The sequence below is a fragment of the Lissotriton helveticus genome, chromosome 5_1 (genome assembly GCF_964261635.1).
Source record: "Lissotriton helveticus chromosome 5_1, aLisHel1.1, whole genome shotgun sequence".
In the NCBI taxonomy this organism is placed as follows: domain Eukaryota; kingdom Metazoa; phylum Chordata; class Amphibia; order Caudata; family Salamandridae; genus Lissotriton; species Lissotriton helveticus.
In genome coordinates this window covers 538,512,433-538,529,181 of record NC_136065.1, presented here as the reverse complement: position 1 = coordinate 538,529,181, position 16,749 = coordinate 538,512,433, and the positions used below count along the sequence as shown (strand labels likewise).

Below are 16,749 nucleotides of genomic sequence, written 5' to 3'. Positions count from 1 at the left end.
CAGACATGGGTCCCGGGCTCACTGGTCCACTGAATGCAAGCTAGCCTGGCTGATGAGGGGTGAAACCCTGAGCCGGTACCAGGATGCTTGTTTCCGGTCCAGGGAGGACCCTGCCTGGCAGTCCGGGCGGGACTTTTCCCATTAGAACATGGGTCAGGACTGATTTGCATATCACTGGGTCCAAACTGGTGTGGCACAGTGAGCAAAAGAACAATGGATTCAACCCAGATCTGTTGACTGGGGTAAATGTTTGACTTGCTCTGCATTCTATCCGTCATTTGCATTTTTTTTTTTTGCTTTCTCGCCCTAAGTGCACCGGGTATTGCCAGACGTGGATCCTGGGCTCACTGTGCCACTGGATTCAAGCTAGCCTGGCTGATGGACGGTATTTCCCCGAAACTGGTCCTTGTTTCCAGTCCAGTGAGGGCCCTGCTTGGCAGTTCGGGCTGGACTGTTCTTATAACGAACAGGGTCAAGACTGATTTGCATATGGCTCGGTCCCAAATGGGGTGGCATAGTGAGCAAAAGAATGATGGATTTAACCCAGATCTGTTGACTGGGGGAGGATGTTTGATTTGCTCTGCATTCGACCCATCCTTTGTCTGTTTTTTGCCTTTGAGCTGGGGCTGTTAGGAATTTCAGAAATTCAAGAGTGAGAGAGTTCTTACTTTGGAACACTTTTGAGCCAACTGAATTCATTAATAGGTCTGCATAGTAGCTTGGTCTACTTTTGTAAAGAGCTTTGAAAGTGAGGCAGCAAATGTTGATTTTAATACCAGTCATTATCTGTCACTGAGGAGAAGAGCCTTTACATGTAAAGTGGCGATGCTTTTAGCTAAACAATTTTTAGGTATAGATGAGTATTGTCAAGTTACTGGTGATATCTTAATGACCAAAATATACAGCAGCAGGTCAAATGGATTGAGATACAGGTTGAAAAGAACTAGAGTTAAGACAGAGCTTTGAGGGGTTCATGTTACCTGTTCTTTACTTTATGTATCTCTTCCTGGTTTAAGTAGAAACTGGTGTTCATTGAGAAAACATCTGAACCATTTGATTTGAGTAGTGAGTCCCTAAGGCCCATTCTGCAATTGAGTGTTCTCAGGAGAATGACATCATCAATAGTCCTAAATGCTACAGATAAATATGGTAGAACCAAAAGGCATAGATACTTTTGTGAAGTATGTGACAGATGTCATCAAGGATTTTTACTGTCACCTTTTCTGTGCTATGGTATGCTCTAAATCCAAATTGGGTAGGTGATAGCAAGGAGCTGTCATCTGCATATTTATCCATTGGCATCGCTATGCTTTATCTAACCAGGGTGGGTTTTCTTTTGGTCTGTAGCTGTTCAGAGTGCCTGGCCCACTATTAGACTTTATTTTAGAATTGCTATAATCTGGCCAATCCTGAGGTCACTGAGGTGGGATCCTTACTGCAATGAGGCAATGATTATTGAGCACAAGTAAGGTGGTAGCAGGTGGAACATGGCTTTAATTATCCTGGTAGGTAACAAGTCCTCAAAGTAATAAGTAGGGTGGATTTGTAATTCACTGAATGAGCCCCATGCGTTAGTGTTTTGGATTGCATTCAGATGTGGTTGCCTTGGATAACATGAAATTTCTTTGGAGTTTGGGGATATTATCCAAGAAAAACATTAGTATTCATTGCACTTGGCCATTGAGGGGGGATCTGTGTAGTCATGGACTCAGATGGGCTCTCCTTTGGACATCTAAAACAGAATTGTTGGGTTCTATGCGTGAATTATTTGAGGCAGTACAAAGGAAGTGTATGCATTCTGCATTGTATATTTGTAGGCTTTTGTCACTTATTTTAGCCAAGACAAGTTCATGACTGATTTATCAGTTACATATGTTCTCCAGAGAGCTAATCATACCTGAGTTTGTCCAGTTCTACATTAAACTGGGTTTGCAAGGATATATATGTTTCTTTGGTGCAACTGCATCACCAATTGTTTTAAATATTTTTTTATATTTACCTAGCATTGAGCTAATTTTGGAGTCATTGTTCAGCAATCAAGCTAAGCAATGAATAGACTATACCTGGAATCTTCTGTATTCTTCCTAGTATTTCTGATCAACGTTGTGTCTCATTTGATCATGTTGAATGGTCTGTCTAGTTCGAAGAATAATGTAGAAGTGTACAGGAAAGTGAACAGACCATTCATCTTCTGATTTAGAAGTTTAGAAATCCACCTTTGATATAGTTCAACGTGATGAAAGTTGTATCAAATTCAATAGCATTAGTTCATTTTTCAGAAATAATTTTGATTGTGCAGTACCTCATTCTGTTTTAAAGTCCCTCATATAGATGTTGCAAATTATAACATTTGGTTGAGGGAGATATATTTTGATAGTTATTAGATAAAGTCTTTAGAGGGTTTTGGGGGTCTGTAAATAATGTGTATGTGAAGGCTGTGAGAGAGATTGGTGGTGATGGATACTTTCAGGCATTCCAAAAAAGGGAAGCTAGGAGTAGGTATCCAGTTACAGAGGATAGACACCTTCATGATTAAGACAACCTTGCCACCTGTTTTAGACTGTCTGACAGCTCTGAATATTATATAACTGGTGGGGGGGGGACCAGAGAGTCCTTGATGTTTAAGAGAAGTCATGCAGCCTTAATTCTGCTAAGAATATTAGGTTGGCCTTGTGCGATTGTAGATGAGGCCGTATTTGTGGGTGGTATGCGTTGGCAGACCAAATATTGTGACAATTCCATAGACGAGTGTATGCAAAGTGCAGCTTTCAAGGGTGCTGGGATGTTTGGACATTTTACAAATTTTTAAATATTATCCATGTTAGCTTTCTTCATCTGGGAATGTTATAGAATAGGACCCTCGTGGAGAATAGGTATCGACTTCAGGTCCCCATGTGTGAACATTCTTGCTTACTAGCTAGTAGTGAGGTGTTCATATCCTTATCTGTTGAGGTTCTAGGATAGGCTAGATTTCTTTAACATAACGACAAAATCTAGAACACAATCCATTTAGGAGACCAACTGAGTGCCTCTTCTATTTAACACAATTATTAGTTAAAATATTAGTGTTCATATGCCAAGTACACTAAAAACCAATTTGTTTGGTTGTAGGAAATATCTTTAGTTTTGAATTGAATTAGCAGGAGGTAGGGTTGACCAACCTAGTTAAAATCAGTGCTCACTTTTGTCCAGAGGAGGGGGGGCCAAAGCTGTATTTTAAACCAGGTAGAGCAATTGAAATTGCAGGAGGTAGGTAGATCAATCTAGACATAGCCAGTGTTGCTGCTCAGCATTGACCAGCAGGGGGTAGCAGATGAGCTTAGTGGGCAGATGCAGATGTATGGTGGACTGAGGATGTCTAATAATCTTCTGGTTTCTTGTTACAGCTCAGTTCCTGGAAGGAACTGAGCTGTAACAAAACACCTATCAAATTTTAGAGTTACTAGACTGACAAGCATTGTACAGTTATGACCCGTTCAGGATGTTAGTGTAAGAGAGTACTACTTTCCAAATGGGACTCAGGAAGGAGGCACTTCCAAAATAAAAAGTGGACACATACAGTTGACAAGTTTAGTGCCTATTTTCCCAAACTTTCTTTACATCCGACCTCTCAGCCAATGTGCATGATATTCTTGTCGAGATTTAATGTCAAACATTTCCCTGGATCAACTCTTTGAAAGGCCTGAGAATTGGCGAACAGTGTATGATGTAAAAAGACATACATTGTCATTATTATACTTCTGACAAAATAATAATATGTGTATGTTGAAAACTAGAAGTAAATATATTGTCCCATTAGGAACATGATATGGGGTTGTAGGTCATAAAATCACATTCAACCATATTGACTTGTACAAATATTCCATATTATTGACATCCACTATATCGGCAAGGTACATGTACATAGTTAAGTATACATTTCCCTGTCTTCATTCTCCATCTACTTATATTGACAATATAGTGATAGTCGATATTGTGGATGTAATATTATTTCAGGCTTGTGTTATAGCCATGATATTGAGACCCCCTCCCCCAGCCCATATGACTAGTCAAAAGGGATATGCACTATCACACATCCACCACTTGTTGGGTCTTTCAGGCAACGATTCAGCAATATAAGGTAGTGGGGAGCATTGTTTCAAAAAAGTTCTATACATCCTGTGGTAAAGATGTTCCTATTTTTGGAAATACTATGACAGGAAAATTACATTCCACTATGGCATCCAAAGACAATGTTTTATAGAGATTGTGACATGTTTAGTTTCACAATTGGATTCTGTAATATCTTAGAAATTGCAATTTTAAGACAGGACCAATAACTAATGTAAATTGCTACCCAACTCAATGGTACTTATTATATTGGCCAAAAAAAAGAATGAAATACTGTGTTGATCTGCTAGTATTCGTTCTGTTCATTAAGGGAAAGCCTTTTTGCGCTCAGCAAGTATTTTAAGTGCAATTGAATCATAGTTTTTCCAGCAAAAATGAAATATTGCACAAATAATGTCCTTCTCGGACTTCCTTCTATACACCCATGCCAGAACATCTTTGCAGAGTTTGGTGAATGTAGCACTACAATATGACCCTCATGAATTGTGTTATCTTGGTTACCTCACCCTTACAGAGACTACGTATTCAGGGAGAGATGTAGCGCTGCTCGACTGATGTGAAATCATACAATTCCAATACAATTCCCATCTGCCAGGTGCTCTTCACCCCAAAGGGACCCGAGGTTGGGTTTTTAATCACTTGCCTCGTTTTTGGAAGGGACTTTTCCTATCAATCCAAGATGCAGATTTACAAAGACGTCTCACAACGCAGCAACCAGACCTGCTGCTCTGTCTTGCATGTGAAGGAGAGAACAGGATATCACTACATCTTCCAAGATATGCTTTCACCCTGCTATCTCCCTAGCACTGGCACACAATAGGCTCTCTAGGCCTCGCACCCTCCTGGCAGCATAGTCCATGGGTGTGTGTGATGTCTAGTATAGGTTTTGTATTGGAAGAAAGCCCTTGTAGTACACAATACTATGCTTAGGCTAACTTTAAAAATTTTGCCACTTTGGAAGTGTGATGCATAATGCAGCATACATGTGAAGTGGGATAACTTAAGATAAATAAAAGCATTTCTCCTTTTTAACACCAGCTTCAAAGAGGCGTCCTTTTTTGTGTAAAACTCTGTCTACTATAGTTAGTAGATAGGGCTTTGTGTCAAAAATAAAATTGGTGGTTGCATCAGAATGTCCAAATACTACCAATGGAACACTCTCATGAGGCAAATAAATGCAAAGCAGTGCAAATCGCAGCTATGTATTACTTTCAGGCACCTTTGCAGTGCAGAACAATTTTTACTCTGGAAAGTAAATGCAAAACAAAAATTTGAGACAGGTTTGTGCAACCAGTGCAACATATTTCAGTGTGTTCTCAAATTATCTCAAGGCAATAGGGAAGGCTTTAGGAAACAAAAAAAACATTAAATTGCTTTCAGAGGAAAATATCATTGTCACAAAGAAATCGCAACTGTTCTTTTTTGCACAGCAACTGACTTGTGAGAATAGTTTTGCATTGGAGGAATATGCTAATCCGTCACATGAAAGTTTAGTTGGATATCCAGAATTCTGCCCTATTAATATGAATTAGGCATGAATACGTTATTAAACCCTAACAAAAGAAATGGGGAATAACTGAATGGAGTTCTGCAAAAGACAGCAGATCTCCACCAAAGCATTCTCATTTGCAAACTTAAATGATGCGAGGAGCATTTAAGGATTATGCAATGGTCGCTGGATTTCTGTAAGCTCCTACAATGTCTAAGAGCACAGTTGTCACTGTACGAGTATGACTTGCCACCCCCTTTGATGAGTCAATCGCTCATCAATGGTTTTCAATTGAAATTGCAGTCGCATTGCCTCCTTTATGTTCCTCAGACTACAGAAATCCAGATGTTCTGATCCTTCAGAAGGTCTTCGTTTATTTGGTACAAAGGGAAAACAGTTCAATTCTTAGTCCTCTCTAGAAGTAGAGTGGTTATTTTGGTTCATGTTTACACATCCCAGGTGTGTTTTGAGGTTGTAGTCAGGGAAACACTTCCTTATACTGGCCACAAGCCAGTTATTGGTGAGAGGTCCTATTCTTATCTCCAGAAGGGTTTTCATTCTCACCTAAACCTTTCTTTCACAACTTCTTGTCGTTTTGATCTCGACTCGACTCGATTCTTTCAAGCACGGAGGATCCTGAAGCCTGTGTGTGGTACTGTTTGTCTACAACCAGAGGCTGTTCTAGTAAAATCAATAAGCTCCCTTGGAAAATCAACACAGTCTGGTTTTGAGTCCAGATAACACCTTGTGTGGTCATGGTCACCATCAAAGACGAGCCTCAGAGCAGAACCTCATTTACTGTAGACATGTTAATCTTGGTGCTCCTGTCTGCCTTTGTATGCTCTTCGTCTGTTGCCCCTGACTCTCACTGTGCATGCTCTTTAATTACATCCCATTGCCTTCCTATCAGAGATCTGCTGGCAGCCAAAGCCCCTTTGTTCTTCAGAGAAAGGTATTTCACATGTACTCAACAGACTGGGAGAGTAATTACTAGAGTAATTACTAGAGGAAAGGGAGCCTGGTATAGCCAGAGGAGAATCCCTTTTGTGAAAATCATTCCTGGGCCATAAGTATCACCGAATAAGACGTTTAGAATATATTACCATTGAAAACAGATGTTTTCTGGGTCCTTCTTAAAGCCAACGTATGGAAAATATGGCCTTTACAATGCAGAAAGGCTTCCCTATCGCGCACAGTGGAATAGCAATTTTAATTCTGTCAGCAATTGACAAGCCAATCCACATATTTATTGTGTCTTTCCTTTTATACATTATGCACTCATGCCTTGTGGCCCAAAGCAACTATCAAGGGATGATTCACATAATGTGAAAAGTTAGCTTTTACACATGCCAAAACCAATTTACTTTGACATGTGCTTGTTGCATCTTTTGGCTGCAGTCATTCAGGCTTGTAATGAAAGTCCTGAAGCCATGCTTTAAAAGACAAATAAGTAAGACCATAAAGCAGGCTGCCTCTGCCATATGATCCTTCTGCTACTGGGTACTTTTTAGTGCCGTTGACAGATATGACAGTGTGAATTAACGTGTGTGCCATTATTTAAGGGGCAGAGCACATGCAATGTGGTGGGGGGGATGTTCAGCCGTATTGCTGGGCACAGAGTCCAGTATATCTGCATATCCTGTCAGAACAAATGTGCCCTTTCCTACACAAAGGAGATTACAATAGAAGCAGTAATTCTGGCACAATTCCTGCAATCTGTGCTGTATCACTTCTTGCCTAGGTGAGCTTATGATCCTGCCTAGATCCCAGTCGACTTCTTCCTTAAACTATCACTGATACTTTGTGCTATATGCCATTTTTTAATTTAAACATTTAAACATCCATACATCTGGTTCCCATTAATGGTTTTCTGTCATGTTGGTATCATTGTTTTAATTACAATTTACTATATTTTTCTAAATCAGTACGAGAGTTTGATTGCTTTTGTTTTGAATGTATTACTGTTTTGGAACTGCATATATACTTAACACAATTTACTGCGTTAAGTCTGTCTGCTCTGTGCCACAGCTACCAGGTGTTGAGTTCAGATTATTTTTGGTGACTTTTGGGGTTCACCCTGACAAGATAATTTTATTATTACTAATGGCATTATTCCTTAAGGTGGGTGACTGCAAACCTTAATTAATAATAATCCACTTTCTTACGGGAGCCAACATTCAAGTGATATTTACATCATTCTCGTTCAGTTGGGCACTGAATGCACTTGTCTTAGTATCTATGCACAGTTTGGATGCTGTGACTCTGCGTCCTTTGTTCCCCATTCACTATAGATTCTTAAATCTATTTTATGAGCATTACCCTACACTACAAAAGAATGTCGCTGTCTTACACTGTGGAGGCTGCTGCATCGTCACTGGATCACGATTGACTTGGGCCATGTGGGGGCTGCTACATTGTGTCTGTGTCACTGGGGGGCAGTTGACATGAGCCATTTCCTGGAGATCTGCGAGGGGACTGTCAAGCTTCCTTTACTGCTGACATCTAGGGAGATAAAGTGGGGCGAGCTGCTGCAGTCGGCAGCCATTAGGGACCACGAATCCCAAATTCCTCACTGGAGCTGTATCTGCAATCATTTGCAAGCAATCAAGTGCTACAAAAGTGCACTGCTGTTCCGTGGAGTGTCTTGCAGTGTGGGACATGCCGAGGTGAAGGCCGGGTCAAGAGAGGGCCAATCTGTGCCCCTCTGCAGCCCTACAAGGCTGAGCAGGCCTCCCTTCTTGGTTCCTTGACCTGCCTGCTGCCTCACTAAGTTAGGCTCAAATTTTTTATTTTCCTGGCACCATTAATCTATTTTGCCAAGGAAACTCTTCCCCCACATCTGGCCCTAAATGAGTTGCCACTTTCTCCCTCACTACTTCCTACATTTCTAGTGCAATGGGAGCGATTTTGAATGAACTTGAGCGAGTAGAGACCCGTACTGATGTCGTTAAAAAATGGATCAATGGGGCATAATATCAAGGGGGTTTATCTCCGCTTTTTTGGCTTTAAAAGCCAAGAAAGCAGAGATAAAATTATCTCCCTATTACCTAGCTGTCGCTAACACCAGTTAGCGACAGCTAGTAGGAGATAGCGACCATCTTGGGCCCCACTTTGCATGTCAGTGATATTTATCACTAATGACATGCAAAGTGGGCGTGCCAAGATGTTAGCGACTGGAAACAGTCGCTAACATCGCTATCTCCTATTACCAACTTTTGGAGATATTCGCGCTAAGCGCGAATATCTCCAAAAGCTAACACTTGCCCTGAGCAGTTCTTAGCCATGTTATCCAATGGGAGGTGGATAACATGGCTAAGAGCATTAGCTCGGTAATGCATGAATATCGCTGACTTTTCAGCGATATTCATGCATTGCGGCCGTTTTTTATCGCATTTGCGATAAACCTTGGTAATACCAAGGTTTATCTGCGATAAAAATCGCCGCAGCCTAGCGGTACATTTTTGTCTCTAAACCAAGCAATAGCGATAATTATCGCTATTGCTTGGTAATATGCCCCAATGTTCCTTCAAACTCTGCTTCACGCCTCATAATTGAGGGAAGCACTACCCCCGTAGGTACTCCCACGGCAGTTCAGCAACATCTCACAGTTGTGCGAATTGTCCCCAAAGCAAATCCTCCTGTTGTGCAAGATGATGCCAACGCCCTCTCCAAATGCATCTAAATATCCTCCCCTAAAGCAGAAACGAAAGTCCAGAAAGGGTGAGGTAATGAACAACAAGTTAGTTTCAAAGGATACTCTGCCATCTACTAGGCTGTCTCCCACCTCACTTCCTGACTATGGATATATTTCAGTCATTCACAGTTTGTGCCAATCTTATCTGGACAGGATGGAAACACTGTTTAAAAACCTGCATTGCTCCATCTTGCAATATTTGAAGTCACTGAATGATAAACTCTAAGCTATGCGTGACCTTTATGGAAAACATTCACCGCCTCCTACCTCCCAGCCAGCACCAAGTGGAACCAGTCATTCATCCGATGTTAAGACCCCCAGCATCCTCACATCGGCCAGCTCCTCAGCCCCATTGGCAGAAGCTCAACAAACATCACCAGCAGTAATCTCAACCCGAACTTCTGGTTTGCAGGGCGCTACCGTTAAAGAAGCTTCACATCAAGAAGAACCCAGTAGTCCTATGTCTGCTGAGTGTAAAATTGTAATTACTTAGGTATTCTGTTGGGTGCAAATTGTAAAGAGAGGGCACAAAATGAACTGTGCAGTCCAGGTTATTTTTAGTTTTGCCAGGAGAAGAAACCGGTGATCTCCTTTCTCTTTACAGAGCTAAATGCATCACAGTGGGTACCTACGTGGCATGGGTATGGGGGTATGCAAACTGCAACTATTTACAAGCAGCTGAAAATAAATTTCTTACCAGACTGCTGTCAGTCCCTACTAGAACTGCCTCCCTTATCACCCATACCGAGGTTGGTCTTTTGTTTATCGAAGAAACCAGATTAGCCTCTCCTTTATTATAGGTAAACATTTGGAGTTCTCTTTCCATGTTTTCCCACCATGTACTAACCAACTGCATTAATTTGGATCATAGCAATCATAACACTTGGCTGGCATGTCGGAAATATTTCATGGACCTGGGAGTCCCACATTTGTTTCATTCCCCAGTGAGATTATAGGGAATATAAAGCCTCAAGGGCCAGATGTACAACAGGTTTTTGCGTGGGCAAACGGGTTTTAGACCTATTTGCGCACACTAAAAACCTTGGGCCCATGTAGAAAAACTTTTTTTTGAGTCGCTAATCAATTAGAGATTCGCAAAATAGGTTTTGCGACTCGCTATTAGGAAGGGGCGTTCCCTTCCTAATAGCGACTCATGAGGCATCTATGAATGTTTTGCAACCGCAATTGCGGTCGCAAAAGACTTGCAAATTACCACCTAGTTTAAGTAGGTGGTAAGGCAATCACAAATGGGAAAGGATTTCCAAGGGACCCCTTCCCCTTTTCAAATGCACGCGAAGATTTTTTTTAAGGGGAAGCAGTGGTCCCAGAGACCACTGCCTGCCCTTAAAAAATGAAACGAAAATGTTTTATTTTGTTAATGCATCCAGTTTTTCTTTAAGGAAAACGGGCTGCATTAAAAAAAAAACAGCTTTATTTAAAAGCAATCCCAGACATGGTGATCTGCTGAGCCCAGCAGGCCACCATCCCTGGGAGGGCCAGCCATTCCTAATGGGGTCGCAAAACGCAAGTGCCTCATTAATATTAATGAGCCTCTCATTTTGCGACCCCATTGGGAATCGCAATCAATGTCTCTGACACTGTAGTACATAGTAAATTGCAACTCACAATTTGCGGGTCGTAATCTAACACAAATTACGCGTCGCCATTTACTGTAGTCTGGCCCCAAATGCTTTCCCTCTTTCAGTCACATTACAGCCGGAAAAGGTGGAACAAAGCACAAGCTATGGACACTGTCCGCTACCATATCACTGCGCCAGAGAGGGTCGAACCTTATCTAGTATTGATCCCAATCAAGAACATAGATTCTATCTTATATGTTTCAGGCTGTATACTGTCCACTTCTTGGCTGCTATCCCACAGCAGGGCAGCTGTTTTTCATCTTTACCCTGCTGCCCCTGCGATAACGTTAGTAAACAATCTACAATACCTTTTATGATTTATTTGTAGCTTTTTTGCAGCACCCACAGTTACATTCCTGTGACCAATTTTACTTTCTTTTAACTGCAGATCGACCCGTTAGAGCCTTAAGATGCTTCAGTGTCTGTCATCTGAGTTTATTTGTCATTCAATTACTGGTTTTATTTGTCACGCTTTAAGGATTAGGAGGGACCTTAGGGCTCCCATAAACAATGAAGCTTGAAATTGCTAGTAATTGCACTTTTTATGTCTGTTTTAGTGTGCATCCAACGTAAAGTGTGATTGTCATTCTAGCATTATCTGTGCAGCACTTTTTACTTTTAGAAATACTTTAATAGTCCTAAATTGTACATGTTACATCACTGATTGCATTATAATCTTGTTTTTAATTATTTGTGTGATTATTTTGCATTTTTTATGATCAACATTGCTTGAATAAAGTTTTACTGACTAGGTGAACTCACTTATGGCTTATCAGTGACCTAAAGTGACATGGGTCAGTAGCAGAATCTGCTGCAAGCTAGGCTCACCTCTGACCCTCACATGTCAGGAACATTTGTAACTTGCATGTTACAAAAATAACTGGAAGAACAGTAGTACCAATGTTCAGTCAGTCGAATGCTGCCTGGATTTTCCCACGTCTCATTAATATAGACCCTGCCGTAGCAGCCCTGACGAACGCGAACAAAACGAAAGAAAAACAGCACAAAGAAAAACAGACTCCCTCTTACTATACAACTACGAGCTTTCACAAACGTAAGTCCTGTCTTGTTTTTAAGCATCGTGACAGCTGGTTGTACAAACATAGACCATTGATACAATAATCCTTTTACCCCTGTAGAATCATTGAAAGCCCTGCAGTTCCCACCATGACAGATACAACCCACAGCCTATAAAGGTAACATACAACGCAAACGGGTTAAAGTACAATACTGATGCAAATGTAAGGTCCTATTTTAAACAAGATTTCCCCCGATTTGTTTAGGTACCCAACTAACAAAAGCCCTGAAGAAAAGCCTGGCGAGCGAGACACAGGCTTGGAAACGCGTCGGCTTGTTTGTACCTGATTTGTTCTTGAACATTTAATGCGCTAAGGGCCACTAGTTTAATGTTGTGAATTCACATACAAATGTGTATGAGAAAGGCATGCCCTGGCGTAACCAGTCCTTAATTACATTGAAGTTACATAGTAATGGCCTGGTGGTAAAAATTGTTAGTAGGGTTCAATAACAATTTGTTGTATATCACATGTAAATATATGTCAATATGTATAGTAATGTACAGTTTTGTAGTCTCATTGTTTGTTTGAATGTTTATTGTAATAATTGCATATAAACACTAGCCTCTAGTGTCTGCCAAAAAAAACCCTCGGACTAGTACTCTGGTTGAACCAAGTGAAGCAACTTGTAAATGTGATCATAAATAAATAAATCATAACACCCACGAATCTAAAAAAGTTGGGTGGTATCTGCTCTAAATAAAAGAATCAGTAGAAATAAAAAGCGACTGGGTTCCCTTCATTTTATTCATGTGATTACGTTGTCCTACCCAGCGCTCATTTGGACACAACCTCCCCTTTTCTTATATGGATTTTCCTAAAAGCATATAGGTGTAGATAGATTCAACACCAGTTGAGATGGTTGGCACGAATATTGCACATGTACATGAGGTATGTGCTACTTGGAAGTGGGTTGGTGACTCTGCACAAAGGCATTTTTTTACAGACATTAAAGGGAATTTGTGCATTTTCAATCACACTGGCCAGTAACACAGGTAAAAGCATAGCCAATGCCACTATATCTTTCGTAACCTTGATAGGAGTGAGAAACACCCTTAAATCAATGCATTCCAAATCTGCCTCTGGCCCAAATGGCTTACCTGCACCTATGTTCAAACAATAACATTGGCAATAGGCCCAAACTTTATACTCACGCTACAAAAATTGCCTGATGCAAAGACCATTCTAGAAAATTTAGAGTGCACCCTTCTGTGCCAATTAATAACTAGAAAATTGAGAGTGCACCCTTCTGTGCCAATTAATAAAAAGGTGCTATGCAAACAAATGATGGACGGAATGCTGAATAAATCATGCATTCACCCCAAGTCAAGCGATCTGGGTGAAATCCATCGTTCTTCATAAAAAGGTGACTGCTAATTCCCAAGGAAACAATTGTTTAATAGTCCTCCTGGATCAAGGGATACCAAGGGAAATTGTTTTGTAAAACTGGTAATGAATTGGAGACCTGGGTGATGGAGAGTCATCTTACTTCTTTCTTTCAATGAGTGTTCCACAAAGGCTGCAGTGTAGAAGATGACCAAGTAATTATATAAAAATAAGTAGATCGAGCAAAGTCAGAGAAGAGTTCTTTACTATATTCTGACTTTATACATTTTTCTGCACCATTCAATAACATCATTCAACCAAAGTTATGTGCCAAATTGTCATAATGCAACCATCCGTGCGTAGCTTTCAGTGCATTGTTATCATCTTCTACATATAAGTACACGAATGGGGCTAGGATGCATTCATGTCTTAAGCCCTTATTTGTATAGATTTTTCCTAACCTGGCATATGGTGTTGTGAATTATTTTTTTACCCAGGTGTCTATATACCAATACCTACTATGGCTCTTAAAAAAGATGGTTGTATTTTTGATTTGTTCCTCTTCATAAATGAATGTATGCCTCGCCTCTTTAAATTAATGTTGCTAATTGTCTGTTCTATCACGCTTAACACAGTACAAAATGAAACAGATAAATAGACATATCTAATAGAAGTAAAATATATTTTTTTGCAAATGCCTACTTTCTCACTTTAAACTTCCTCATTATTATTTTTGTAGCTTAAACAGAATTGTTTGTAATTTGTTCCATGATATTACAGTAACATAAATGAGAAAGCTGTATCCTACTGTATTTTTATGCTTTTTTGTGTTGCATAGTGTGTGTGTAGGTATGTATGTATGTGTTTGTGTGTGTGCATGCAAGAGGGGGATCCATGTCAACGTTTTTACATTCTGCCTTAGACTTTTTTCCGGAATACAGACTCCTCCAGCAGGGTAATAACTGAGGATGACGTTGAGTAGGGTTCTTCAAAATTAAGTTGTATACATCATCATTGAACTCCTTCCGAAACTATTGGCTGTGGTGCTAAAAGCTCCAAATGGAAAAAAGCTCAAATCTCTGACCACCGTAGTCGATTCAGTGCTGGGATGGATGTGTCCCCTTCCCCTGATCCGAGGATTTATCTTGCCTCTTTTATTTTACCGAAAACTCCAGTAGGGCAAGGCTAGATTTTGTCGCCTGTCCTATGAAACAGTTAACTATTGGAGAATTGTTTGTACCGGATACTGGCTACTTTCTCACTCTTTGCCAATTCCCTTTTGGGGCACTGCCTCTTCACTTTACCGGAAAAGTTACCATGAGTCCTCAATCTGAGATGGCTGAATGCGTCTGCCACTAGGACTGCTTCTGCCTCTCTCACAATACTCCTTATTTAGATGAGGCATCCTCCACTCCAACAGGATCCAAACAGGTTTCTGCCCCCTGATGAGGTTGGTCCGAAGGTGTCTAGAAGAACTCTGAGAATGATTAGGAGTCGTCCAAGTTGGCATCTACGAATTAAAAAAGATACTGTCAAGGTTGTCCTATGTCCACTGGTCTTGCCCCCTCACAGATAGCTAATCCCTCCAGTTGCAAACGGTCCCTCTCTGAAGGGCCACCGCAAACATTTTGCCTTCCTCCTCCTCTTTTTCTGACCTTGTTTTTGTTAGCTTTAGGACTCTGAGCACTTTACCACTGTGAACCAGTGCTAAAGTGCATGCGCTCTCACCTCTAAACATGGTAACATTGGCTCATACCCAATTGCCATATTTAGTTTACTTATAAGTCCCTGGTAAAGTGCACTTCATGTGCCCAGGGCCTGAAAATTAAATGGTACTAGTATGCCTGCAGCACTGATTGTGACACCCACTTAAGTAACCCCATAACCATGTCTCAGGCCTGTCACTACTGAGCATTTGTGTGTGATGTACACTACCCTATCAACGTGGCATTTAAAACTCCTTGACAAAGTTTAAACCGCCCTTTTATTACATACTAGCAGCCCGTCCCGACCTTGTCCGGGTGCAACAGGCTTCCCCGACCCCCGCCCGCCCCGACATTGTGCAGCAGCCCGGGCCCCCGCCCGGCCTGTCCCCCGCCTGCCCCGACCCCCGCCTTCCCCGACATGGGTCCCCTTACCTGAGCCGCCGCTCCTCCCGCCTGTCCGCTGCTCCACCTGCCCCGACCCCCGCCTGCCCCGACATGGGTCCCCTCACCTGAGCCGCCGCTCCTCCCGCCTTTTCGCTGCTCGCACCGCCGCTGGCCTGTCCGCTGCTCCTCACGTCACCGCTCCTCCCCCGCGCCATGTCCGCCGCTCCTCGTCGCGCTCCTGGACACCGCTTCTCCCCGCGCTCCTGACGTGAGCACGCACGTCGCGGCCGGCGCTACTTCGGAGGGACTACTTTTTTTTTACTTAAAATTTTTTCAATAACGTTTTGTTTAAAATGTATATAGCCTATAACCATCTACACACCCTGACTATTCCAACGGTGTATTGGGTGTGTGGATTGGCGCTGTGGTTCCCGAGTTTACCCACCTCAAAGGCTGAAAGTTCTTCCTTTAATATAGTAGTATAGATAGGTCATCCCTAAGGTAGACCCTAGGGAGTCCATAGGGCAGGGCGTGGTGTAATTAAAAATTCTGAAGTGTATTTTTAAGTTTTGCAAACACCCAGATTCATTTTTAGTTTCAAAAGTGTGTTTATTGAAATTCGTAACAGGCATATAATAAGACAGTTCTTGTGAGAGAAGTAAACTCAGAGCGTACAGTGCGGGCGGGACAGACAAGCATGTCTTCCCTTGTGTATCAGATGGAGCAAGGAAGGTACGCCCAAGTAGCGATGCAATGTCACGCATGGAAGAACAAAAGATCGACATAAGGAAGAAAACACGAACCAAACCCCCCCCCCCCCTCCCCCACAAAAACCCCCCTCCCCCCGCCCCGACCAGTGTGCCCACGAAGGTCAGTGACACCTGCATGGAGTCGCGGGAGCAAGACGAGGCCATAATTAGTAGAGTCACCGGGAGTCACCGGTGGTGTCAGTGAGACGTAAAATCCTAAGATACCTGGGGCAGGTGATTTCATTGAACTCCTTGGATAAGAGGGTCAGCAAGGGGAGCCATGTCTTGCGAAAGGCGTCTGTGGAGCTGGTGAGAGTGGCATGGATACGCTCCATCCCAAGGGTGAACCACAGTTTGTGGAGCCATCCCGTGTGCGTAGGTTTGGTTGTAGTGCCCCATAGTGACAAGATGTGCTGTGTGGCTGCCTGCATAGCAACGCCCATCTGCCGGCCGCGTAGTGATTTGAGGGGAAACATTAAAGCATTGGGCAGACCCAACACGGTGTATGCTGGGAATCTCGGGACTTCAGTCTCGAAAGTGGAGTCTATGTCATCTAGGACCTGTTTCCAAAAATC

At 42.0% G+C, this 16,749-nt stretch overlaps 1 protein-coding gene across 1 annotated transcript in view; it reads right to left on the bottom strand.

Annotated features, from left to right (window-relative positions):
- Positions 1–16,749, bottom strand: part of PCDH15 (protocadherin related 15) — a 2,579,312-nt gene that overhangs the window by 1,471,534 nt on the left and 1,091,029 nt on the right. The window lies entirely within an intron of this gene.